Source organism: Cetorhinus maximus, chromosome 17 (genome assembly GCF_964194155.1).
Source record: "Cetorhinus maximus chromosome 17, sCetMax3.hap1.1, whole genome shotgun sequence".
Lineage (NCBI taxonomy): Eukaryota > Metazoa > Chordata > Chondrichthyes > Lamniformes > Cetorhinidae > Cetorhinus > Cetorhinus maximus.
This window is the reverse complement of record NC_135895.1, coordinates 89,875,199-89,902,568: the sequence shown is the minus strand read 5'-3', so window position 1 is coordinate 89,902,568 and position 27,370 is coordinate 89,875,199. Positions and strand designations below refer to the sequence as shown.

General features: G+C 43.1%; 1 protein-coding gene across 1 annotated transcript in view; it reads left to right on the top strand.

The window, feature by feature from the left end:
- LOC144692564 (uncharacterized protein C1orf21-like) overlaps nt 1–27,370 on the top strand; it is a 181,804-nt gene that overhangs the window by 44,720 nt on the left and 109,714 nt on the right. The window lies entirely within an intron of this gene.

The window sequence follows — 27,370 nt, the reverse complement described above, 5'->3', positions numbered from 1 at the left end:
GATGTGTGGAAGTGGAGATGTGTTTTATTTAAATATATAATTGATCTGCTCAGTGTTGGAAGTGTTTTCCAGCCCTTTATAGCTGCTGTTATGCTGTGTTATACCCTGCCTCTGAGAGATTGGAAACCATTAAATAACCTACTTTAACAAGGCATGCATTATATTAAAAGGGATGTTTTTATGTGGCTTCTCTGCTAAGGTGGAGCAGCCAACCCAATTATATGTTTATAATAAGGACTGCTATGTGATATGCGATGTGAACTATGTTTTTTTTAATCTCTGCAGACCTTTCCTTTTAAATATTTTGCAGCAAAACATAAATATTTATCCTTTCCTGTTGGCAACAGATTTTAAACGTCCATAGCTCTCTTTCAATCAGCTGCCAAGATGCTGCTTTTGCTCTGTTGCTTCAAGAGTATGGCTTCCTATGACCTCCTGCCAGGCTGGGACAGTGTGATTAACCCTGGAGATTAACCACTGACAAATGATGTTGCTGCCTTTGAAAATATGTACCAGACACAGCAGTTATAATTGAAGGGTGTTTCTCCCAAAAATGTGGCGTTACTGATGGTTACTGCAGTTGTGCAAGTAACAAAATGGTTATCCTGTCACTGGGACAGTAATCTGTTGAGCAAAGCCAAATGAATGTTATTTGTGTTAAATGTGAAAGAAAAGTGTGTTTGATCCTTTGGATGTTTATCGCTTTCTGTTGCTTATTAGCATAAAACTGAATTGTTTGTTACAAAGAGAATGATGCCAGTGGTGTGATGACTCCACTTCCTCTTGCCTATGCAACTAGTTAACTCCAGAATGGTGGCTGATCAGCTTTGTAATTAGAGACTTGTAGTGTGTTGCACTGCTAATAACACAACGTTAAAGAAATACATACAGTTTTGATATCTGTGAAATCTGCATGGATGTATTAAATTTGGTTTCTGCTAAAAGGTCTTTGCACACGCTGGAGAGAATACAGATTTCTGTTTGATTTTTTTAAAAAAAGGTCACTTCAAAGGCATTACTCTCATACAGAACTTTTTGCAAAGAAGGTAAAACCCTTAAAACATTAACAACTTACTTTGTCCTGTAATTAGTAAAATCAAAGTGAAATACTGGGTAACAATTGGCTGCAGCTCAGGAAACTATCAGTTTAATTTATTAAACTTAATATTAATGTGGAAGTACCTTTTGTTCTCTGTGCATCACAGTTTTCATCTTCTGACTGGTATGCTCCTAGCTCATCAGCTGTTGATGCAGCAATTGATGTACAATGCCTTCAGGAAACTTTGTGGGCCAATTTAAATTCCCAAGTATGAGAATTGCAGCACAAGGACTAATTCAGGTTTTTAAGTGTACTTTGTGAAGTGCAAATGGATGACTGCAACCTCAAAGACACACACTATGATGAGCTTGCCATTGGCATGAGACCAACAGGTCACTCACGTCTGCAATACAAGCATATCTGTAAGTGAGACTTCAAGTTGACTGGATTGGAGTCGATGCACTCCAGCAAGCAGTCCTTGCTGCTGACTGGAGTGCCTGGAGACGAGCAGTCAGGAAGACCATGGAGAAAGCAGAGGACAAAGAAATGAACAGATGGCAGAAAAGAGAAACCGCTGGAAGGAAGGACCATCAGTCAGTCTTGGGCCAACACCATCCATCTGCGCCTGCTATGGAAATCTGCTTGAGAATCAGTCTCAACAGCCCCAGTAGATGATGTCCCATCCATAAGTGACATACATCGTGGGCGCAGTCCATCATCTCCCAAAACGGATGGATGTCAAAGGCTTGTTAAGTGTGGAGCCTTCTATTATTATCTGAGCAAGGGGCTGCTGGATTGTGTCTTACCTATTGTGTTAAATTTAACTGTAGCTTGTAACTTAAACCAGAGCCTGACAGTTATTTGCCCTTTTTCCAAAGTCTCACTGATCATGAGAGGGTTGGTACCATATGCAGTTAGCTGATTGAAAACAAAAAGAAATTTATGAAAATTTCAGACCGACTCTCATTGGATGAGCTGAAACGCTCATCCTACTGTACCACTGACGAACAGTATTTTCATATTCTGAGCTCAGTCAGGGATACCAAATAGAGGTGAAATGACACCTGTTGCCTGTCTTGGTTAATGGCTCTTGCCTGTGGATCTGTAGATGGTAGGTTCCAGTCCACATTAGTGCTGCAGCACATGGTCTAGGTACACACTACGGTGCAATGTTTAGGCTATTGGAAGTCCTGGCCTCCCATTGAGCTGTCTTTTGTGGCATTTCATCAGTTATGATGTAAAAATCCCATGATGCTGTTTGAAGAAAGGTGGAAGTTTTCTTGTATTCCTAGCCAATGTTCATCCCTTAACCAACATCCCCAGCACAAATTAAATGGTCATTTATCTTTTTGCAAAATGTCTTCTGCATTTGGGAACACTGCAGAACAATTTGTTGTACATGAAGTGGTTTGGGAGGTTTCTGGCAGATATAATAGACAATCTCTAAATGCAAGCTCTTTCCCGTTCTAATAGACGCTGCAATTAAAAATCTGTAAAAATTTCTTGGAATATTTTAACATCACAATAAAGAGATGGAGGGCTTATCATATTATTAACACTTGTAGTGGGGAAAGGGTAGATTATTCAATGTGGTTTCTGAACCAGTTGTTCTTCCAGTCATTTTGGCAATTTGTCAAGAGAGCACTGGGTGTTGTTCAAGGAGCAAACTCTATTCCATCTGTGGGATACCCGAGATACATGCCCTGAAGAGTTTCATATGAAGAAAGCACCACCAATGATTTGGTGCATGTTAGACTTACCAGGACATCGTGACATACGTGATTTGAACACAGTACTAAGTTTTTTTTTTCATTCATGGGATGTGGGCATCACTGGCTAGGCCAGCATTTATTGCCCATCCTTAATTACCTTTGAGATGGTGAGCTGCTTTCTTGAACCTCTGCCGTCCATGTGGTGCAGGTACACCCACAGTGCTGTTAGAGGGAGTTCCAGGCTTTTGACCCAGCGACAGTGAAGGAAGGCGATATATGTCCAGGTCAGGATGGTGAGTGGCTTGGAGAAGAACTTGCAGGTGGTGCTTTTCCCATGTATCTGCTGCCCTTGTCCTTCTAGATTGTAGTAGTCATGTGTTTGGAAGGTGCTGTCTGAGGAGGCTTGGTAAGTTCCTGCAGTGCATCTTGTAGATGATACACACTGCTGCCACTGTGCGTCAGTGGTGGAGGGAATGAATGTTCGTGGGTTGGGCGCCAATCAGGTGCTTTGTCCTGGATGGTGTCAAGCTCCTTGTGTTGGAACTGCGCTCATCCAAGCAAATGGAGAGTATTCCATCACACTCTTGTGTCTTGTAGATGGTGGACAGGATTGGGGAGTCAGGAGGTGAGTTACTTGCTGGAGGATTCCTAGCCTCTGACCTGCTCTTGTAGCCACAGTGTTTATATGGCTAGTCCAGTTCAGTTTCTGATCAATGGTAACCCCCAGAATGTTGATAGTGGGGGATTCAGTGATGGTAATGCCATTAAATGTCAAGGAGCGATTGTTAGATTCTCTCTTGCTAGAGATGGTCATTGCCTGGCACTTGTGTAGCATGAATATTGATTGCTACTTGTCAGCTCAAGCCTGGATATTGTCCAGGCCTTGCTGCATTTGGACATAGACTGCTTCAGCATCTGAGGATTCGTGAATGGTGCTGAACATTTGCAAATACAAAGCATAAAAAGCAATAAATAAATAACAAGCATTTTTAAAAAGAACCAAGCGAAGGCGCTTCTAATGGCCTGGTGAGTTTTGCAGCCTTAGAGATGTGAAAGGTCCTGGGTTTTATGTCCAGTTTGTGTTGGGTTACATGATCTCAGATACCGTGATAATTGGTCTCTGCGCCCTTTAATTAGGAGACCGCTACATTGGAAAGACCAAACGCAAACTGGGCGATCGCTTTGCAGAACACCTGCGGTCTGTCCGCAAGAAAGACCCAAACCTCCCTGTCGCTTGCCATTTTAACACTCCACCCTGCTCTCTTGCCCACATGCCTGTCCTTGGCTTGCTGCATTGTTCCAGTGAAGCCCAACGCAAACTGGAGGAACAGCACCTCATCTTCCGACTAGGCACTTTACAGCCTTCCGGACTGAATATTGAATTCAACAACTTTAGATCTTGAACTCCCTCCTCCATCCCCACCCACTTTCCGTTTCTTCCCCCTCCCTTTTGTTTTTTCCAATAATTTATATAGATTTTTCTTTTCCCACCTATTCCCATTATTTTTAAATCTATACCTGTAATGCCCTGTCAGTCTTTCCACCCCACCCCCACTAGAGCTGTACCTTGAGTGTCCTGCCATCCATTCTTAATTAGCACATTCTCTTAGATAATATCACCACCTTTAACACCTCTTTGTCTTTGACATCTTTTGATTATCTGCTCCTATCACTGCTTGCTTGTCCCTACAACCCCCCCCCCCCCCGCCCACTTTAAACCAGCTTATATTTCACCCCTCTCTTAATTTTGCTCAGTTCTCTTGAAGGGTCATGAGGACTTGAAACGTCAACTCTTTTCTTCTCCGCCGATGCTGCCAGACCTGCTAAGTTTTTCCAGGTAATTCTGTTTTTGTTTTGGATTTCCAGCATCCGCAGTAGTTTTTTGTTTTTATATCTGAAGATAGTTTCATGGTCACTATCACTCAGACTATCTTTTTATATTCCAGATTTATTAACTGAATTCAAATTCCACCAGCTGCCATGGTGGCATTTGAACCCATGTCCCCAGAGCAATAGCCTGGGTCTCTGGATTACTGGCCCAGTGACATTACCACTACACCACCGTCTCCCTTGAATGGAATGTGTAAATGTTGATGTTAATCGAGACATGGATTTACTTGTACAAGGAACACAAAGTTAGCATGCAGATACAGCAAGCAATTAGGAAAAAAATGGCATATTGGCCTTTATTGTAAAGGGTTTGGAGTACAAGAATAAAGAAGTCTTGCTACAATTGTACAGGACTTTAGTGAGACCACACCTGGAATAGTGTGCAATTTTGGTCCCCATATTTAAGGAATGATGTACTTGCATTGGAGGAAGTACAGCAAAGGTTCATTATATTGGATCCTGGGATGAGAGGGCTGTCCTATGATGAGAAGCTGAATAAATTGGGTTTACATTCTCTGGAGTTTATATGAATGAGAGGTGATCTCATTGAAAAATTCAACATTGTAAAGGGGCTTGACAGGGAATATACTGAGATGTTGTTTTCCCTGGCTAGGGAATCTAGAACACAGGCTCAGTTTCAAGATAAGGAGCCGCTCGTTTAGGGTTGAGATTAAGAGAAGTTTCTTCACTCAAAGGGTTGTGAAATTTTGGAATTCTCTACCCCAGAGGTTTGTGGATACTGTATCAATTGCATATATCGTCATGCCCCAGTATGTTCTGAACTTCAAACTATTTTTTGATATTTTAAAAACTGACCACAAAAGGCTGAAAATGATGGCTGTCCAAGGATCACCTGACTTCTATCATGAATTGAAACCACTCCCCTGTCTCAAGCTCTCAAGGCATGAAACATGCCACGCAGGATATGTAATCCATCTAACTATATCCACCTTATTTGAAACTTGTAAAGGATCATACGATGGGACAGCCATGTTTGTTGTCTGTTTGTAAATCAACAAGAAGCTGCTTGCAGACAGAGTCTTCCACCAAAAGCCATCGAACTAGTGTCACCGAAGCAGTCAAGGTAATAAAAAGCAATATTTTGAAAGTGGGAGAATGACTCCTCCCAACCTGTTCCAACTTTGAGTTTACCTGAGAGCCAAGCTCCTGGAAATTCAACTACAAGAAATGTCGCAGCTTACTGAGAATCCTTCGCTCTACCAAACTTTCACTTCAGCCGTAAAGCGTCATCTCCATCTAAGAAACTACAGACCTGCCATGAAAGAGACTGAAATAATAAGTGCAATCATATTGTTTTACCTTCATCTGTATCTAATCTTTGTGTGTGTGTGTGTGTGTGTGTGTGTTGGGTTTTAAATTCTGGGGCAAGCATATAATAAGTGGCCTTCTTTATTTTAAAACTCAGAAAAAGCTTGCTGCTGAATTATTTAAATTGGGACACACTCCAAGGGTAAGAAAACATCCTTTTTACACAAAACATACTGATCGCTGGCAGTAAAAGGAAACATACATTCTGTCCGTGACAACATTTAAGGCAGAGATGGACAGATTTTTGGTGTCTCAGGGAATTAAGGGATATGGGGAGCAGGCGAGAAAGTGGAGTGTAAACCCAAGATCAGCCATTATCATATTGAATAGTGGAGCAGGCTTGACGGGCCTTATGGTCTCCTCCCATTTCTTATATTCTTATGAAAAGGCAAATGGTGATCAAAAACACTTTGAAAGAAAGCTCATGCAGCACTCCCAGTAACAGCTTACTGACCAAGGTGCAGTTTGTAATTTCTTTAGGAGGCCTGCAGCGGAATGTTCTGAACAAGCTGTGTGAATTGTGTGTGTAAAATTTGTTTTGGACTGGGAATTTTTTTGTCAGGTGATTCAGTCGTGGAGGCAAATTGTAATAACTTTCTCATTGAGAACAGCCAGGATGTGGGTGCTTACCTGATCGTCAGACACCGGAGGGAAGGAATACATTCCACTTGTCATTTGCCAATGAAGACATGAGTTGGAAATGTTTTTAAAATATTTTCATAGATAGGATGCTTAATAGAATTACAAAGAAGATACACCAGAGGCCATTTGTCTTGACAGATCCATGCTGATGTTTAGGCTCCATGTGAGACTCCTCCCACCCTACTTCAATCTAAGCCTACAAGCGTAATCTTCTGTTCTGTTCTCCCTCATTTACTTAATCTGGCCTCCCCTTAAAAGTGTCTATGCTGTTCACTTCCGCTTCAACTTTAACTCTTAGGTCCTGAGGCAGTAAAGAAAACTTGCATATCATATTTTCCTTTCTTCCGTTTGTTCAGTATTTTTTCAATTAAAAATTTCACTGAACAATGAGAGCAACTTTTTCCAGTGGCCCAATATAACTTCAAAATGTTTCAGATTTCTAACACCACTCTTCTGTGGTGCATTTAGTCAACTATCACTGCAATTGACATTCTTGTCAAGTGGCTCCATGGTACACAACACCAATTTGACGGTATCATTTATTTGGGTTATTTCTATTTTGCTGCCAAAACATGAATGGTGCTTTGCAAACCATCAAAGCAAGCAAGTGCAAAAGAACTTGCATTTATGTAGCACCTTTCACAGCCACAGGGCATCCCAAGGGGGTTTACAACCCATGTAATACTTCTGGAACGTAGTCACTGTTGTCAGGTAGGAAAAGCTGCAGACAGTTTGGAAAGCAAGGTCCCACAAGCAGATATGTGATAATTACTGGATGACCTCTTTTGGAGAAATAGTTGAAAGATTTTAGAGAACAGGAGAAACCTCAAAGCATTCGTCACAAGGAAGATTTGCAAAAGAAGGTTCGCCCCTCAGTGGGTTCGAAAGAAGGAGGCAGCTTGCTGTTCCCCAAGTGTGAAACTGACTTTTCAAAATCTAGTATGCTGCTGTCTGTCCATGTTCTTGAATACAGTTTCACATGAGTGATGCTAAAAATGCTAAATGTTAAGAGGCGCAACATGTATATCATGTCCACTGTAATTGATTTGGAAAAACACCTTTCTATATGTGCAATAACAGGGCAGCATGACATTTCACTACTTAGGTACTGGTACTCAGCTAGTAATGATATGCTAAATACAAGAAATTTGTGAACGGAGAGCACTTTCAAACATAAAAACTTGTAATCCAAAGATCTGTAGATTCCTGTTCCACAGTAAGAGGTGAGAGTAACTGCCTTTGACATCAAGGCAGCATTTGACCGAGTGTGGTAACAAGGAGCCCTGGGAAAACTGAAGCCAATGGGAGTCGGGGGGAAAAACTCTCCTCTGGTTGGAGTCGTACCTAGCATAAAGGAAGATAGTTGTGGTTGTTGGAGGCTGATCATCTCAGCCCTAGGACATCACTGCAGGAATTCCTCGGGGTAGTGTCCTATGCCTAACCTTCAGCTGCTTCAGCAATGAGCTTCCCTACATCATAAAGTCAGAAGGGGGAACTTTTGTTGATCATTGCACAGTCTTCAGTAGAATTTGTGACTCCTCAGCTACTGAAGTACAGTGAAATCGTGATGAGTCAAACTCGGATGACGTGAAATTCTGGTTATGTCGAAGTCATCAACCATTCCCACCAGCAGAATAGAAAATCCTATAGAACGGTGCCCTGATAAACTGAAATTCCGCACTGGTAACTCCGGATTAGCCAAATCTGTCTAAGCTTGTCATATGACTGCGCCGGCCAATCAGAGTGGAGTTGGACCAAACAAGAACACAAAACCTTGGAGCGCTGGGCAAGCGATCGTTTGACATCGCAATCTCCCTGTGAAAGGGTGTGCTGAGCCTGCAAGAGAGGCTAAACCTGTGAGAAAGCTGAAAGTGTTGTTGATTGGAGAGAAGGAAAGTGGAGCAAGGAACGCGTCACTGCTGTGGCCTGAGCTAGCACTGGAAAGCTGCCGCTGCTTGTGATAGGAAAGACCAGGAAGCCATGTTACTTCGCGAGTATCAAGATGCCACCCAAGAAATACAAGGCTAACAAAACTGCCAGCATTTTTGAGGCGTGGATCAGGAAAGTGGGAAAAATGTATCAGCAAAAGAAAAGATTGTCATCATTACAGGCAACTGCCCCACGCAACCTGACATCACTGGCCTGAAGAGCATGAAACTATTATTCTTATCTCCTAACACAATGGCCAAGTTCCAGCCCATGGATCAGGGGCTGATCAGGAACTTGAAAACCCACTACCAACAACAGCTGATCTCTCAGGTTATCGAGGCCATCGATAAGAAGCAGGAGTTCAGTTGCGCCATACTAGAGGCCATGTTCGTGGTGAAAAAGGCGTGCAAGATGGTGATGGAAGCCGAAATTGCTAACTGCTTCTATCATGCTGGATCCAAATGGGCTTTGACAGGGCAAGACATTGAGGACAAGGAGGAACAGGGTGAAGCCAACCAATCCGATGAGGAGGCACTTTTTGCTCGGCTGCGGGAGGCCAGCATAAAAATTCCAGCTGAGACAACCATGGAAACTTGCGTGGAAGTGGACAATGCCATACAATGCACAATGGAACTGATATGATGTCATCATAGATGCAGTACATTCTTCACCCAAGGAGGCCGATGACCCTGAAGAGTCTAAATGTGCCCGCCCTCCTGCCCGTTTCCCTGGCCAACGCATAAAGAGCATAGAGATGTTCTAGAATTTCTGTGAAGGCACAGTAGATTGCATCATACATGTCCGAAAACAGCTGCTAAGCAGAAAAAGATTGAGGGGCTTTTCTGGAACTAACTTCCAGCCTTTTGCAACGCCAGATCATGGTAAGGTGTGATCAAATTGAATAAAAACTTTTTCACACACTTACTGCTTTACTGTGTTTTCATTGATGTTTGACTCTGTTGTTTGTGACATACACCTTGTGAGTACCATGTCAGGTTACATTGAGACGCATTCATGTGGGAATGAGGCCTCCTCAGCTATCACAAAGCTGCGCTTAACACAGAATTGTGGGCGGATCCCCTGGAGTTTGATTCATTGAGATTTTACTTACCCATGTCTGCATGCAGCAAGACCTGGATGACATTCGGGCTTGGTCTGATAAGTATCAGGTAACATTTGCACCACGCAGATGCCAAGCAACGACCATCTCCAACAAGAGAGAATCTAATCATCTCCCCCTGACATTCGATGGCATTACCATTGCTGAATCTCCCACTATTAACATCCCGGGGTGTACCATGGACCGGAAACTGAACTGGACCAGCCATGTAAACATTGTGGCTACAAGAGCAGGCCAGAGGCTGGCGAGTAGCTCATCTCCTGACTCCCCAAAGCCTGTCCACCGTCGACAAGGCACCAATCAGGAGTGTGAAATCAGGAATGGAATATTCTTCTCTTGCCTGGACGAGTACAGCTCCAACAACACTTGAAGCTCAACACAATCTAGGGCAAAGCAGCCCACTTGATCAGCACCCCATTCACCACTTTAAACATTCACTCCCTCCACCAGCGCACCACTTATTTGATGCAATGCAATAGCTTGACCAGGCTCCTTTGATAGCACCTTCCAAAATCGCAACCTCTATCACTTAGAAAGACAAGACCAGCAGACGCATGGGAGCACCACCACCTGCAAGTTCCCCTTCAAGCCACATCCCATCCTGACTTGGAACAATACCGTCAGTCCTTCACTGCTGCTGAGTTTAAAAACCTGGAACTCCTTAACAGTGCTGTGGTTGTACAGCAGATGGACTGCAGCAATTCCAGAAGGTTGTTCACCACCAACTTCTCAAGTGCAATTAGGAATGCGTAACAAGCGCTGGCCTTGCAAGTGACACTTACACCCCATGAACAAATTTTTAAAAAAATATTGGCAAGGAGAACCATCTAGGAACATCCTTTCTACACCTGATTTAAATGTAAGTAATGCTTTGCTCAAATATTAGCATGAGGAAAACCAGGATCAAGATATTTGCAGTTACCAACTGCTTACATTGATGGATCATTAGATTGTGATTGCTCTGTCTGAAAGATGGTTATGATGCTAATGGACTAGAGGTTTTCCCCCAAAGACTGCAAACAAGCAATTCATTAGCCTGTTAGATAATCAGTGAACACCTAATGCCCATTATGTTGGGAGCCCTATGCACACAGTAGAGACTCATTCTGGTCACAAACACAAAGTAGTCACAGAAACACTGGCTGATCAGGTTGTAAACAGAAAGCTGTAAGGAAAAGTTTTGTCCAGGCTCAAAAGAAGATTGTAGGAGGATAATTAGGAGTCATTTTGTTTAAGTCGAGCAAGATGACCCAGTGATGTGGAGAAGTATAGATTTCCATTGTTTTTATGCTGTTACGCAAAGACAGGTTGCACTGATTGAATTTAATGCATCGGACTTATAGCGGTTGGCCTGAATGTTTGGTTGCTTTGATATAAAGTGCATAACAATTAATTTGTATTATTAAGTAATTTCTCAGTTCACCTTCAAAAAGCTTGTAGAGGTATGTGTGAATGATAAATGCCTCTTCATGAACATTATTGCATCATTTGGTTATGCTGTTCTGTAAATGAATGTTGTGCAGTGTGTGTTCATTCTGGTGTATAAGAGGCGTGGGATCTACTCAGCAGAACAACTAATGTCCTAGACCCAAGAAGATATCTCTGACAGACTCAAATTTGTAAAAACCTCCCATTGAACAAGAAATGTACTGTGCAAAATTATCTGTGGTACTGTTGATCTTTCTAGCAAAGTACAGTGGTGACATCAGCTCTAATGTGCATTTTAAATGCATTATTTAAAAAAAAAATATCGAGTATCATGTCCCATGCTGGTCACTGAAACACATGGAAATCATTCAGGTGCTGGAGCGAGTGTAGAGAGGAGCAGTAAGTTTCATCCCTATTGGGAGAGTTTTAATTTATGAAGTAAAATTAGAGAAACTTGGACATTTTCAGCCTGGAAAATGGGGGTGAGGGGCTTGTTTGAGAGATGATCTTTTAACATATATGAACAGATGAACTAAAATGCACTACATTGGGTTCCTCTTCTGTAATTATGTTTGTGATTTTGTGACTTGAGTGTTAAGGCTGATGTAAAATTGGATCTGGTTGAAGGATCAGGAACCTTGAGTTTTCAGATTCCTAGTTGGTAGATTATTCTGAACACATTAATCTTGAGAATTCCCCAAACACATGTTCCCAGGTAGCTATTTGGTTAGGTTTAATTTATTATATTTTTTAAATGGTATACCTGTGCATGCAGGAGTTGCACTAAATTTGTGTCTCAATGTTACAGAGGCAAACTCTCTTTAAAAATGCATTGTGCTTCTAAGCCGAAGCCTGCACCCGATGGGCACTTTTTTCAAATTGCAAATTTTTCTAACCAGGCAACAATTAAACTTTGAGGCTCTGTTAACTTAGGTACGTGACCATGACCCAAATCTTCTGATCTGGGTTGGAACCCCTATTTCTGACCCAGATCAGACAAAAAGTTAGTTACTTGCCTTCCTATGAGTTTTCCGGCCCGTCTTCTGACGGAGGATCCTTCCAAACTCTCAAGGTGCAGCAACCTTCGCAGGGAGCAGCGGAGAGCATCGTTGTGGAAACCACGGCCCCACATTATGGGAGGCGATGGCATAGTGGTATTGTCGCTGGACTAGTAATCCAGTGACCCAGGGTAATGCTCTGGGGACCTGGGTTTGAATCCTGCCATGGCAGGTGGTGGAATTTGAATTCCTTAAAAACCTGAAATTAAAAGTCTAATGACCATGAAACCATTGTCGATTGTTGTAAAAACCCATCTGGTTCACTCAGGTCCTTTAAGGAAGGAAGTCTGCTGTCCTTACCTGGCCTGGCCTACATGTGACTCCAGACCCACAGCAATGTGGTTGACTCTTAAATACCCTCTGAACTATGGCAGCCAGGGATGGGGCTGGCCAGCGACGACCACATCCCATGAACGAATTTTAAAAAAAAACTAGTTGCTGTGTTTCTCTAAGTAGAGTTAAAGACTTCAAAGCCACTTTGAGAAGCTACAGAGAGAAGGTTGAGTGGGTGGATGGGTCGGGGGTTATCGGTTTAGGAGGAGTGTAGTCATAGGTGGTGTTTGGGGAGGAAGTTGGGGGTCAGTAATATAGTTACCCAGGAGTTAGATCTGGTTTTAATCCTTCTAAATTTTCCTGGGTAACTATTCAGCTAAGTCATTTTTGGAGGATTCCTGATGCATGGCAATTGCCCTTCAGAAGTTTAAACACTGACAATTGCACCGTAGTCAATGCATCAGGACTTCGACCATCTTTCGGGATGCGTCCAGTCTCCGACTATCCAGAGACCAGAAAATCTGTGTCCATGTCTACGTCAATAGAAAAACAATTATCTATAGCATCTTATAGAGCTGTATACAATCAAATTTACTGTGAGCAATGACATAGGAGATATATTAAAATAGTGAGATTGCATCACACTGGGTTGCACATATAAAGCATCAGAAATGCTGTGTGCTCCCAAGCGGTCAATCACAGTCCAGTTTGAATTGTGCTCTGAATAATACATTATTCCTTACTCCATTTAACACCTTATTCTTGTAAAACACTGAATCACTTAGCTTATTATGCATTGCCCGTCTTTCAAAAAAATGTTTAATTGGAAATACAGGGAATCATAGAATGGCTAAAGGACAAAAGGAAACAATTTGACCTATCATGCCCATGCCAGCTATCCACAGGAGCAAATTGGCTAGTTCCACTCCCCAGTCCTTTCCCTGTAGCCCTACAATTTTTTTTTCTTCGAAGGTTTATCTAGTTCCCTTTTGAAAACCATGTTTGAAATTGCCTCCAATACACTCTCAGGCAGTACATTCTTAACCACTAGCTGCATTTAAAAAAAAGATTTTCCTCTTGTCACCATTGGTTCTTTGGCCATTTACCTTATAGCGGTGCCCTCTAGCGGTGACCCTTCCACCAATGGGAATGGTTTCTCTCTATCTGCTCTGTATAGACCCCTCGTGATTTTCAACACCTCTGCTGAATCTCCTCTCAACCTTCTCTAAGGAGAACAACCCCAGCTTCTTCAATCTATCTACGCAAGTAAAGTTTCTCATCACTGGAACCACTATCGTAAATCATTTCTGCACCCTTTCCAAAACCTTTCTGTCTTCCCTAAAGTGCAGAATTGGCACACTGCTCTAGTTGAGGCCAAAGCAGTATTTTAAAGAGATTCAACATAACTTCCTTGCTTTTGTGCTTTGCTAATTATAAAACCAAGAATCCTTTATGACTCTCACACTGCTTTCTCAACCTGCACTGCCACCTTCAACAATTTATGGACCCTTTAGAATTACACCCTTTACTTTATATTGCCTCTTCCCATTCTTCTTACCAAAATGTTTAACTCCACATCTCTCTGCTTTAAATTTCATCTGTTCTGTGTTTCCACCCCCCCCCCCCCCAATTCAGTCAGCCTTTTGAAGTTTTTATCAATACCCTCATCACAATTCATAACACTTCTCAGTTTTATATCATCTGCAAATTTTGAAATTTTGGCCTGTACACCCAAGTCTAGGTCATTATTATAGATCAAGAAAAATAGTGGTCCTAGTCCTGATCCCTGGGGAAACAGCATTGTATGTCTTCCTTCAGTCCGAAAAAAGACCGTTCACCATTACTTCTGTTTCCTGTCACTCAGCCAAATTCTAATCCATGCTGCCGTTATCTATTTATTTCATGAACCTCAACATTGCTGGCAAGCCTATTATGTGGAGTTAATCAAATGCCTTTGGAAGGCCGTATGCACCACAACAACCATAGATAACCACCATAGGTATACATGGCCTACAGTTTATGGATGACTGCAGTGTTGTTGCCCACTTTGCACCAGCTATGCAAACCACTCTTGGTCTCTTCAGTTCTGCATACAAGAAACTCAGCCTGTTCTTGAATGTTGCCAAAACAAAACTCATACATCTGACAATGTTAGAAGTGCAGGTCCCTTTAAAAGTAACCAGGATAAGCTCTTCAGAGTGAATTGTGAGCACATGATGCTCATTGAAGCCCGTACTTAAGAGCTGGGTTTTTCCCCAATATAGGGGGGAGGTTTTGCTTCTGGACAGGGAAAGAATCCAGAAGGGAAGAGTGGAAACTGGTATTTGTACTGAACTATAATTTAACAATAAAACAATTGTGACCCGCAGAATGTCTTCTGCTACCTGGTTCAGTAAATGGATATCTACCTATTAAACAATACTAACCCACGCCTGGTCAGTCAAATATTGACTTCCCATATATATTGAAGAAGAGAATCTGGAATATGTTGAGCACTTCCCATTCCTCAGAAGCCCACCTTTCTCAAAACACCACCATGTGCGAGGAGGTCCAACACCACATAAGCTGTGCCAGTTTGGCCTTCTACAAACTACAGCAGCGAGTGTTTGACAACAAAGACTTCCAAGTCAACAGGAAGTCCTAGTGTACAGGGCCGTGCTGCAGTGACCTGGACTATGTATCAGCGACGCATAAGACCGCTAGACAAGTTCTATCAGAAATGCCTCCACTGCATCCTCTGGATTCAATGGGAGGACTGCTGAACAAATGTTAGTGTCCTGCTTGAAGATATCTCCACAATCATTCAGGAAATAGTACTGCAAAATCAACTTTGATGGACTGCACACTGTGTCAAGATGGCTGAAAAGCACCTCCCTTGCCCAGGTCCTGTTCTTTCAACTCTCAAATGGCCAACATTCCAACAAAGTAAATGCTTCAAGGACACTCTGATGCTCCCCTTGAAGTGTGACGGCATTCACCTTAATGACTGGGAGGAGCTTGCTACCAATCGTTCAGAATGGTGATAACTTGTCCATCAAGCAGCATCACACTTTGAGTCCCAACATAATGATGAGATGGAGTGGCAGCAGAGTAGCAAAAAAAGGAAGGAAATCCGACACACCGGATTCCATTACCTTGTGGGATGCCATGCTACATGTGCCTAAAGGTGTGCTGATGGAGAATCAGTCTGTTCAGTCACATGGACACCCATGACAGAAACTTACAATACTGAGTAGACCCCATCCTCAACTTGAGTGACAGTTGCCGATGACATTTCCTTCATCAACCCTCTATTATTTCATCAACAAACTCAATCAAGTTAGTTAAACACAATTTTCCTTTAACAAATCCTGCTGGTTTTCCTTAATTGACCCAAGTGACATTTCACCCTGTATTATCATTTTCTTTTGATTCATTCTTGGGATGTGGGTGTTGCTGGCAAGCTCAGCATTTGCTACCCATCTCTAATTGCCCTTGAGAAGGTGGTGATGAACTTTCCCACCACCGAAGTTAAACTGGTTGGCCTGTAGTTACAAGGTTTATTCTTACACCCTTTTTTTTGAACAAATGTGTGACACTTACAATTCTCCAGTCCTCTGGCACCAAGCCTATGTCTATGGAGAATTGGACCATTATGGCTCATGCCATCGCAGTTTCCCCCTTTTACTTCATTCAGTACGCTCAGATGCAGCCTATTTGGTCCTGGTAACTTATGAACTTTTAAGTACAGCCAGATTTGCTAATATCTGCTCTTTTTCAATTTTTAGCCCATCTGGTGTCTCGACTACCTCCTCTTTCACTATGAGTTTGTTTGTTAAAGACATATGCAAATTACTCATTTAGTATCTTGGCCATTCACTCTGCCTCGATAGGTAGTCCCCCTTTTTGGTCCCTAATGGGCCCCACGCCGCCCCTTGCTACCTTTTTACAATTTATATGTCTCTCGAAGGCTTTTTGATGTCTTTTTATATTAGCTACAGTTCTCTCCTCATGCTCCTTGCCTCTCTGATTTCCTTTCTCACTTCTCCTCTGACTTTTCTATATCCAGCCAAGTTCTCTTTTGTATTATCAACCTGACATTTGTCATACGCTCCTTCTTCAGCTCCATCTTACTCTTTATCCCTTTCACCATCTAGGGAGTTCTGGTTTTGTTTGTCCCACCTTTCTTGTTCGTGGGAATGTACCTGTGTTGTACCCAAACCATCTCCCCTTCAAAAGGCAGCCTGTTATTCCAGTTTTGCTTGCCAATCTTTGATTCCAATTTATCTGGGCCTGATCTATTCTCGCCCCACTGAAATTGAACCCCCTCCAATTAAGTATTTTTATTTTGGATCGCTCCTTGCCCTTTTCCATGACTAACCTAAACCTCATGATACAATGAACACTTCCCTAAATCTTCCCGTACTAACACTTAGCCCACCTCATTTCCCAGAACCAGATCCAACAATGCCTCTCTTCTCACTGAGCTGGAATCATGCTGATGTGGAAAAGTTCCCGAACGCTCTTCAAAAACTCCTCCCCCTTTCTACCCTTTACAGTGTTATAGTGGAATGATTAAAGCCCGGCATTGTCACTACTCAATAGTTTTTGCCCCGCTCTGTAATTCTCCTGCAGATTTGGTCGTCTTTGATCTTTCTCACTAGTTGGCTGATGCACTACAGGGTGTATTCTAATGGTAGCTCTAATGCTGCTTCAATCTCACTAAAGAGATTCTGTTCTTGACCTTTCTAGGACAACCTCTCTCTCCCATACTGCAATAGGCCTTTAATCAGTGCAGTCACCTTTTCTCCTTACTTTTCTTCCATATCTTTCCTGAACACATTGTATCCAGGAATATTTAGTACCCAGTCCTGCCTTTTTCTGAGCCACTGTTATTGCCAGGGTATCGTATTCCTATGTGGTTATCTGTGCCTATGACTCAACAACCTTATTTACCATGCTGTTTGTGTTACATATGCACTGTGAACCTAGACTGGACCTTATTGCATTCTCTCTTACCCTTACCCCACCTAATAGCCATGCCCCTAGCCAAGCTGTTCCAGTATAGTTACAACACAGGCATCTACCTGGCAATGTGGAAAATTGCCAATTACTGTCTCATTAGCCTACTCTCGATCATCAGTAAAGTAATAGAAGGGGTCATCAACAGTGCTATCAAGCGGCATTGGCTTAGCAATAACCTGCTCACTGATGCTCAGTTTGGGTTCCACATAATCTCTCAGCTCCTGACCTCATTACAGCCTTAGGTCAAACATGGACAAAAGAGCTGAACTCCAGAGGTAAAGTGAGAGTAACTGCCCATGGCATCAAGGCAGCATTTGACCAAATGGGCATCAAGGAGCCCTAGCAAAACTGGAGTCTATGGGAATTGGGGGAAAACTCTCCACTGGTTGGAGTCATACCTAGCGCAAAGGAAGATGGCTGTGGTTGTTGGATGTCAATCATCTCAGTTCCAAGATATCACTGCAGGAGTTCCTTGGGGTAGTGTCCTAGGCTCAACCATCTTCAACTGCTTCATCAATGACCTTCCCTCCATCATAAGCTCAGAAGTGCCGATATTTGCTGATTATTGCACAATGTTCACCATTAGCAACTCCTCAGATACTAAAATAGCCCATATCCAAATGCAGCAAGACCTGGACAATATCCAGGCTTGGGCTGACAAGCGGCAAGTAACATTCATGCCACACAAGTGCCAGGTAATGACCATCTCCAACAAGAGAATAGTGATATATTTCCAAGTCAGGATGGTGAGTGACTTGGAGGGAAACTTCCAGGTGGTGGTGCTCCCATGCATCTGGCTGTCCTTGTGCTTCTAGATGACTAGACTGTGGTTTTGAAAGGTGCTGTCTAAGGAGCCTTAGTGAGTTCCTGCACTGCATCTTGTGGATGGTACACATTGCTGCCACTGTGCGTCTCAACAAGAGAGAATCTAACCATCGCCCCTTGACCATCGCTGAATCCCCCACTATGTTACCATTGACCAGAAGCTGAACTGGACTAGCCATGTAAATACTGAGGCTACAAGAGCAGTTCAGAGGCTAAGAATCTTATGGCGATTAACTCAGCTCCTGACTCCCCAAAGCCTGTCCACCATCTACAAGGCTCAAGTCAGAAGTGTGATGGAATACTCTCCACCTGCCTGGATGAGTATAGTTTCAACAATACTCAAGAAGCTGGACACTTTCCAGACAAAGCAGCCCACTTGATTGGCACCTCAACCACAAACATTCACTCCCTCCACCACCGATGCACAGTGGCAGCAGTGTGTACCATCCACAAGATGCAGTGCAGGAACTCACCAAGGCTCCTTAGACAGCACCTTCCAAAACCACAGTCTCTGTCACCTGGAAGCACAAGGACAGCCAGAAGCATGGGAGCACCACCACCTGGAAGTTTCCCTCCAAGTCACTCACCATCCTGATTTGGAAATATATCACTGTTCCTTCACTGTCGCTGGATCAAAATCCTGGAACTCCCTCCCTAACAGCACCGTGGGTGTACCTCCACCACGTGGACTGCAGCGGGTCAAGAAGACAGCTCACCACCACCTTCTCAAGGCAATTAGGCATGGACAATAAATGCTGGCCTAGCCAGTGACGTCCATGTCCCATGAATGAATTTAAAAAAATACTATTTCTTGCTGTAGTGCTATCTGTCCCTTCCAATCCTTTGTGCACCTTGTTTCTCCTTTCTATTGTTCCCACTCCCTTGCAAGATTAGTTTAAACTTACGAACAGCACTCCCAAACCACCTTACATTGACATTGGTTCCTACTCTTTTGAGGTACAACCCATCTGGCCTGTTTGGATCTGACAGCATCTGTGGAGAGAGAGAGAGAGACAGAGATAACGTTTCGAGTCCGTATGACTCTTCTATAGATCCATATAGACTCGAAACATTATCTCTGTCTCTCTCTCTCCACAGATGCTGTCAAACCTGCTGAGTTTTTCCAGCATTTTTTGTTTTCGTCCCAGATTTACAGCATCTGAAGTATTTTGCCTTTATTTTAGTTGAATCCCTGTTATTTGTTTTGTTTCAATCGGCGCTCTCAAAGGCACTTTTTCTTGTTCAGTATGCAGTTGCCGTTACCTGGTCTCCTTGCCTATTTAACTGCATCTCGTGTTACTCATTTGCTTTTTCTGACCAGTCCCTGACCGATACCTTTACTTCCATACTCAGTATGCTCCTCAGGCTACCCCCTCCAACCCTGATCCTTCTCTCTCAATAGCACCTGTCCTCCTTTTTCACATGTTCACCTTCTTCATATTCACACTTAGCTCACCCTTCTCAAGTTGTCTCTTAAGATCTCCAGTAGTGAGTTCTTGATGGCACATTGTGTCATCAGAACGACTATCCTAGTGCCACAACATTGACAGCTCCATCACCATTCGGTGACTCCAAGTTAAGTGTCCTGGCAACTTGGCACCATCTACCTGCTCTCTTTTCCATCCACCAGTCTCAAAAAATTATTTACTGTTGCCTTAATCAATGTTTGCCAGTCCAGCTCCTTAGTGTTGTAAAGATTCATTGCAAACAGATTACACCTGTACCACTGACAATCCTGCACCTTCTACACCTGAGGTGGCTAGAACTTCCTGGCCATTATTTGAGGCTGAACGATACAGTTTGTAATTTCAACGCCCTAGTTGACCCTGAGCTGAGCATCTGATGCCATAACCTCTCCCTTCACCAAGATTGACAACATCCACCTCTGTATAATATCATCCACCTCTCCCCTTCTGCTGCTGAAACACTAATTCGTACTTTTGTTACTCCAGATGTGACTATTCCGATGTACGCCTGGCCGGCCTCCGACCTTGTAAACTTCAACTGATCTAAAATTCTGCTGCCCATATCCTAATTAGTACCAAGTCCCTTTCACCCATCACTCCTGTCTGTGCTCACTGACCTACATTGGCTGCTGGTCGAGATGTCTCACATTTAAATTCTCATCTCTGTGTTCAAATCCCTTGTTGGACTCACTCCTCCCTAATTCTGTAACCTCCTGCAACCCTCTGATAACTCCACATTCCTCCAAATTTTATTTTTCTTTATCTTAATCATTGCCTGCAGTTATGTTATGAATTATGATCACTTTGTTTTACTTATATCATCTTCATAATTTGGCACCTGCCACCATGATGATTTTTCTTTGAACTAATTATCCATACATCCAATTCTGGCCTTCAGTGTATCCCAGATTTCTTTCACCCTCCCATTGGCAGCTGTTTGTACCATAAGCTCTGGAATTACTTATCTAAACCTCTTCATCTCACCCAGTCTCTGCCTCTGTAACTCTCTTCCTTTAACAATCTCCTTAAAATCCACCACTCTGACCATATCTCTGATCATCTGTCACTCTAATATATCTTAGTGGTTTGGCATTCAGTTTTGTTTGATGACACTCATGACGCACCTTGGGACACTTGACCATATTAAAGGCATTGTATAAATGCAAGTTGTTGTAAAGATGGCACAGCTCCAGTAGTTACAGCTGACAGCAATACTGCTCCCAGCTTGCCCAACAACCACACTTACTGATGTGAGGTGGGACAGTAACTCTGTTTCCCTTATCACCAGCTGCTGCTGACGTGGACACACATCCTGATGCACCCGCACATTCGGACCATTCTCCCCTCATCCCATTCCACATTGCTGCCATTGCTTGGCACCCGTTTGCATCAGTGTTGCTTAACCCTGGGCACTCTTTCCCTCATGTCCTCCTCACCAGCCTTGTTAGACCCTAGGAATCCCCCAAATGACCCAGAACCTGCTCTGCACCAAGTCTCACAACGTCCTATGATGCTCCCAAATTTCATGTATTGCTAAACTACAGAATACCTGTTACGGTGCTGCCAAGTGCTAGAGCCAGACAACCTCCCAGTGTTAACCAAAGCCCAGGGCCCCTTAATGTGATGTCACGTGTTGATAATTGCCAGGCACCTACTTCCAATCTGGTACATCTTGTTTACCAAATTGCAATGAAATAAAAATTGTTTAGGCAAAGGAACTTACAGTAGCCAATGGACTGGTTTATAGTTTTTATTGAAAAATAATGATAGTTTTATAATTTGAATCCTAATTGAAGCATTAGTAAAATCCCAGGATATCATGGAATATAAATAAAGTTTGACATGTTCTGTCACAGTACGTCAGCAAGCCTGATAATGCAGTGTGTTACACAATACCACTGGACAAGTGGGGTCAAGAGTTTTTTTTTGAGGAGAGGGATGAGGATAACAGATTTAAAGGAGAGAGGAACAGCACCTGAAGGGAGAGAGTTGCTAATGTGGGTATCAGGTCTTTAGATTGGGTGCTCAGCAGTTTAGTAGGACCAGGATTGAGAGAGCAGCAGATGGGTCTTGCAGACAAGTTGAGTACAGACAGGGCATGAGGGGAGATGAGAGAGAAACTAGAGAAAGATGAAATTTCAAGGCTAGAGCAGGGGCTATCGAGAAGTTTGGCCCATGGGCTAGTGGAAGGGAGGGATGCAGCAGTGGTAGCTGATTGGATGGTCTCAATTAGTGACAACGAAGTCCATGAACAACTCGCACTTATTGTTGGAGGTGTGGGTAGAGAAAATGGGGGAGGGGTTTAAGAAGACGGTTTGCAGTCAAGACAAGCATTCTGTATTCGCCACAGTAAGCTGATGTAAAACAAAGCCTTTGAAAAACCAGGAGCTGAGTTGATATTCTTGTCAGACCTCTCACTTGGCCTGTTGGAGAGTTCAGAACTAAACCAGTATCTGCAGTTCCTGAAATGTTGCAGTGTGTGTGTTTGTGCGCGCAGACTGTGAAAAATTTTCAGCATTCATCAGTATGATTCTTAATGGAAGAAGTTTACATGCAAGAAATTTGCTTGTAATGAATTGTTACATGAGGAAGAGGAATTGTATACACATCGTACTATTGTAATTATAGAGGAGTGATTCTGGTGTAGCGAAACTTACATTAAGTGAGTAGATGTGCTGTTTACTAAGAACTGAGATGTTATGCCCTGATGAATGGAATGCAGGTGTGTGCTACTTTAAGCTATCTGCATTCTCAAAATGAATGTAGGGGTCAGATGCAGGTAAAGCTGCAAGTCAGAACCTTTGCTTAGTTTGTACATGTCTGACGGTTGCTGGATCTTGGTATTTTAAGAATGCCTTACAATTGTAAGGAAATTGGAGGAAAGTTCTGCTCATCCAGTACTGGACAAGCTGTCTGATAATTTCAAGACAGTAGAGGAGTCGCGAGAGTTGGTGGTGAGGCAGAGCAGGGTGTCATCAGCACAGGCGTGGAAACTTATGCTGTGTTCCTACGTAATGTTGCTGAGGAGCAGTATGTAGATGAAAAGAGGGAAGGGGGTCAAGGATAGATCCTCGGAGGATACCAGAGGTAACAGTGCGAGAGTGGGAAGGGAAGCCATTGCTGCTGGTCCTCTGGCTGTGACCAGACAGATGGGAGTAAAACCAGGCAAGTGCAGTCCCACTCAGCTGGGCATCAGTGCAAAGGCGTTGGAGAAGGATGGTGTAGCCAAAAGTGTCAAAGGCTGCAGACAGGTCAACAACAATGAGGAGGGAAAATGTTTTGTCACAGTCACATAGGATGTCTTTTTTTGAGCTTTATAACAGCCATTTCAGTACTGTGGCAGGAGTGGAAACCTGAGTAGAGCGGTTCAAATATGGAGCTCCAGGAAAGATGGGCACGGATTTGGGAGCCGACAATACATTCAAGGACTTTGAGAGGAGGGAGGGTGGGGCTGGAGGTGGGGCAGTAATTCGCAAGGTGGTGAAGTTGAGCACTAGTTTTTTGAGGCGAGCAATGATGTCTGGCCATTTGAAAGAGAGAGGAACAATATCTGAAGAGGGAGAACCAAAGACCTAACTTTGAAGAGCACCATCTATTTCACCAGTGACGATTCTGTTTAGCATCTCTCAATCTCTCCTGGTGCCCTGTAAGTTGGCTCTCTGGATTCTAAATGCAGTCACTACTGTTGGAGCTTATGTGTGTCAGTTTAAAACCCTAGTAGCCTTTGTGTAGGGAAATGCAGGACTTCTGTGGAACATTAATTGAGAAACAAAGCTCTTTATTTTATAGTTTACTGTCTCGAGTTTCTGCTAGAACAGAGATGATGTTTTTTTTGAGTTGGGAGAGGTTTCCTCTGAGTCACTAGTAAGAGTGTATGTCTTTTTTTGCCTCTGCAAGGAACTTACATAGGGAGATGGGGGTTTCAAAGTGTCTGGCTATGATGTTCCATTCATCAAATGGTGTGGGGTAGACTTGATGGACCAGTTGGTTTTTTCCTGCCTGTAAATTTTGTGTGTATAGTACTGTACTGTGGCTCTCAAACTGGGATCCACGGACCCCCGAAGGTCTGCAGAGGTTTTCTAGGGGGTCGACGGTGACATGGGCAACTTTCCAGGGCACTGCAGCCAAGAGTAAACAGCAGCTGGAAACATGTTCCACGGTTCCCCCAACTCCCGCTAATGATAGACTCTGCCATGAAAAGCAGGCACACCCATCCAACTGATATCTGTAAACAAATACTTATTTTCTTAAAAGCACTATTTACATGCAGCACTTTAATGTTATGATTATTATATGGTATTACAATTTAGTTTGTGGGAGGTATGTGCTTTAAAGGGGGTGGTTCAACCAAAAAGAGTTTGAGAACCACTCGTGTAGCTGTAAATTTGTTCATTTTGTTGAGGTGGGGAAGTGTGCCTCTCTGCTGCATGGAATCATGGACTGTTTGTTCCGATTGTTAATATGAACACACATCCATTTCAAATCTGAAATATATTGTCTGGTTCCAACCTTCTTACCTCACCACTAATTGCTTAGCGAGCAATTGCGCCATAAGTCAGTGGGATTTAAAGTGACGTTTTCTGTTTCCTGCCTCTTACAGGTTCAAAGAAGTTATAGATACTGGATGTAAAGTAGTGAGTTCAGATTTACTTTTCCCTGCATAGCCTGTTCTGCCTGTCAGACAAGTTTTTAGACCAAATTGCCATTTGGAGAGATGTTGATAGAATTTGTTATGTAACTGGCAAATCATTCAACAGCTGTGACGGAACCCAACTAAAAAATTATTAGTGTGAAAATCTGTTTGTTTACTTCTTTGTTCTAGAACTTCTGATCCAGCTGTAAGACTGATTATGGAAAACTCTGACTGAATAGTTCTATTGTGGTCACGGCATTCCCTGGTGCATGGACCATTAAATCCTGGCAGCCTACATTTTTCCATGTCTGCACACAGACACAGTTTTTTTTGTACAGGGTTGTTTTCAATTTTTTTCCCTTAATGAATAATCAAATAAGCTGAAACAAAAACAAAATGCTGGAGAAACTCAGCAGGTCTGACAGCATCTGTGGAGAGAGAAGCAGAGTTAATGTTTCAAGTCCATATGACTGATCTTCAGAGCTAAAGGGAGGTAGAAATGTGGTGAAATATATGCTGTTTAAGTGGGGTGGAATAGGTGAAGCTCGATAGAAAGCCAGCGATAGGTGGAGACAAAGGAGTGGTTGTGAAAGATGTCATAAACGAAAGGTCAAAGGGTTGTTAATAGTGGTGGTACTGGCTAAAGGAGGTGCTAATGGTGACATTAAGAGCAGAATGTGATGATGGCAGGACCAGGGTAAGCACTAGTGACAGATGGCCCTAGTGTGGGTGGGGTGAGGGGTAAAAAGATCGAAAAGGCTAAAAGCTGGGGATAAAACAATGAATAAAAATGGAAATAAATTTAAAAAATAATAATAATGAAAGTAAGTGGGGAAAATATAAATAAAAATAAAAAAATAAAAAAGGAACATAGGAAAAAGGGGGTGATCAAAAAAAGGTGAGGATGGAGGAGAGAGTTCATGGTCTGAAGTTGTTGAACTCAATGTTAAGTCTGGAAGGCTGTAAAGTGCCTAATCGGAAGATGAGGTGCTGTTCCTCCAGTTTGTGTTGAGCTTCACTGGAAACTCTTTCGAGTTATCAACAGTCACAGATTGCAACTCTTTCGAGTACAACCACAGTTCTTGGTTTCGGGGAGTGGGACATGAACCCACAACCCTCTGATTCAAAGGCGAGGGTGCTACGAACTGAGCCACGGCTGACACCTCCGTTGACCTCCTGGGGAAACTCTTTCGAGTTACCAACAGTCACAGATTGCAACTTCTTTCGAGTACAATCACAGTTCTTGGTTTTCCGGGAGTGGGACATGAACCCACAACCCTCTGATTCAAAGGCAAGGGTGCTATGAACTGAGCCACAGCTTGCAGCAGACCAAGGACGGACATGTGGGCATGAGAGCAGGGTGGAGTGTGGAAATGGCAAGCGACAGGGAGGTCTGGGTCATGCTTGCGGACAGACCGAAGGTGTTCTGCAAAGCGGTCACCCAGTCTGCATTTGGTCTCTCCAATGTAGAGGAGACCGCATTGGGAGCAATGAATGCAGTAGACTAAATTGAGGGAAGTGCAACTTGAAAGGAGTGTTTGGGCCCTTGGACGGTGAGGAGAGGGGAAGTAAAGGGGCAGGTGTTGCATCTTCTGCGGTTTCATGGGAAGGTGCCGTGGGAGGGGGTTGAGGTATAGGGGGTGATGGAGGAGTGGACCAGGGTGTCCCGGAGGGAACAATCCCTGCGGAAAGCCGCCAGGGAGGGTGAAGGGAAGATGCGTTTGGTGGTGGCATCATGCTGGAGATGGCGGAGGATGATCCTTTGAATGCGGAGGCTGGTGGGGTGATAAGTGAGGACAAGGGGGACCCTATCATTTTGCCTTAATCAAATAAGCTGCAGCACAGAAGAAGGATCATCAGTTTTCACCTGCAGTTCATGGCCCTATCTCAAGTATCCCGATCCTGATCCTAATTTTCTTGTAATCCAACCATACAGTGACGATCGGGATTTGCCTGCATTGTATGGAATTAACTTTCGACCAAACAAAAGTCAAAAGAAGTAGGCGCACGAGATGAAAAGCATGAATGAACAGAAATTAAACTGTGTCGCTGGGACACGTGTGAGTTGGATAATGCCAGCGTTGGTAGGAAATGGGAGTTGAATTCCCTGTAATTCTCCACTGCAGGTCAGTTGGCATCTGAAATTGAGAGTTTACCATTTTGGATGGAACCCCATCCTCCGCCCTACTGAGTCCCTCCTGAAAGATTCAAGTTTGTTTTATCATTCACAGGTCCGGTTGGCATTCTGTCTATTAGCGGTATTTTCTGCTACCGTTATGTTCAGAGTCCCATGATTAATCTATTTCCTAGTTACACAACAGTGGCTTGGCTTTAATCCCCTGTGGCCTACTTCAATACAGCATGGACGCAACAGGCAACCTACCATGATACTGACTCAATGGGACCTCCTGCTTAACTAATGTCTCTACGGCACAACCAATCAACCTAAATAATAAGTCCCTCAGGTTTTTTTTTGAAAAGCGGGCAGTTTACTGTATGAGGGGAATATTGAAAGCATGGATACACAGATTAAAACAGTCCCTTTCATTTTCATCGAACCCACGTGTAAAATATCTTAAACGGGCTTAGATTTTCATTTTTTTAAAAAAAAAAATCCATTTAGTTTCGAAATGCCTCACTCCACCCAAATAATTTTAATAAAGAGTTGCATTCTCCATTTAAGCTGAAGAAGTGATTTGTTGATTTCAAGGTTTTAAACACGATATTAGATGACGTGGTTCTCCAAAGCTAGTTCATTTTCTAAGGGCGCAGCCACATGTGGACAGTGTTGAGGCTGCCCGCAAGTTGTATCCTGCTTGTGGGGATGTTTGTAGCGGGAGGAATGTTACGCAGCATATGAGAACTTGCTTTTCTAGTGCCTTTTTTGTATGTCATGGCACAGAAGGTGGCCATTCAGCCCATCGGGTCCATGTTGGCTCTCTCTCTGGAGCAATCCACCCCCATGGATCAATCCACTCGATCCCATTCCCCTGCTCTATCCCCGTAGCCCTGCATGTTTATT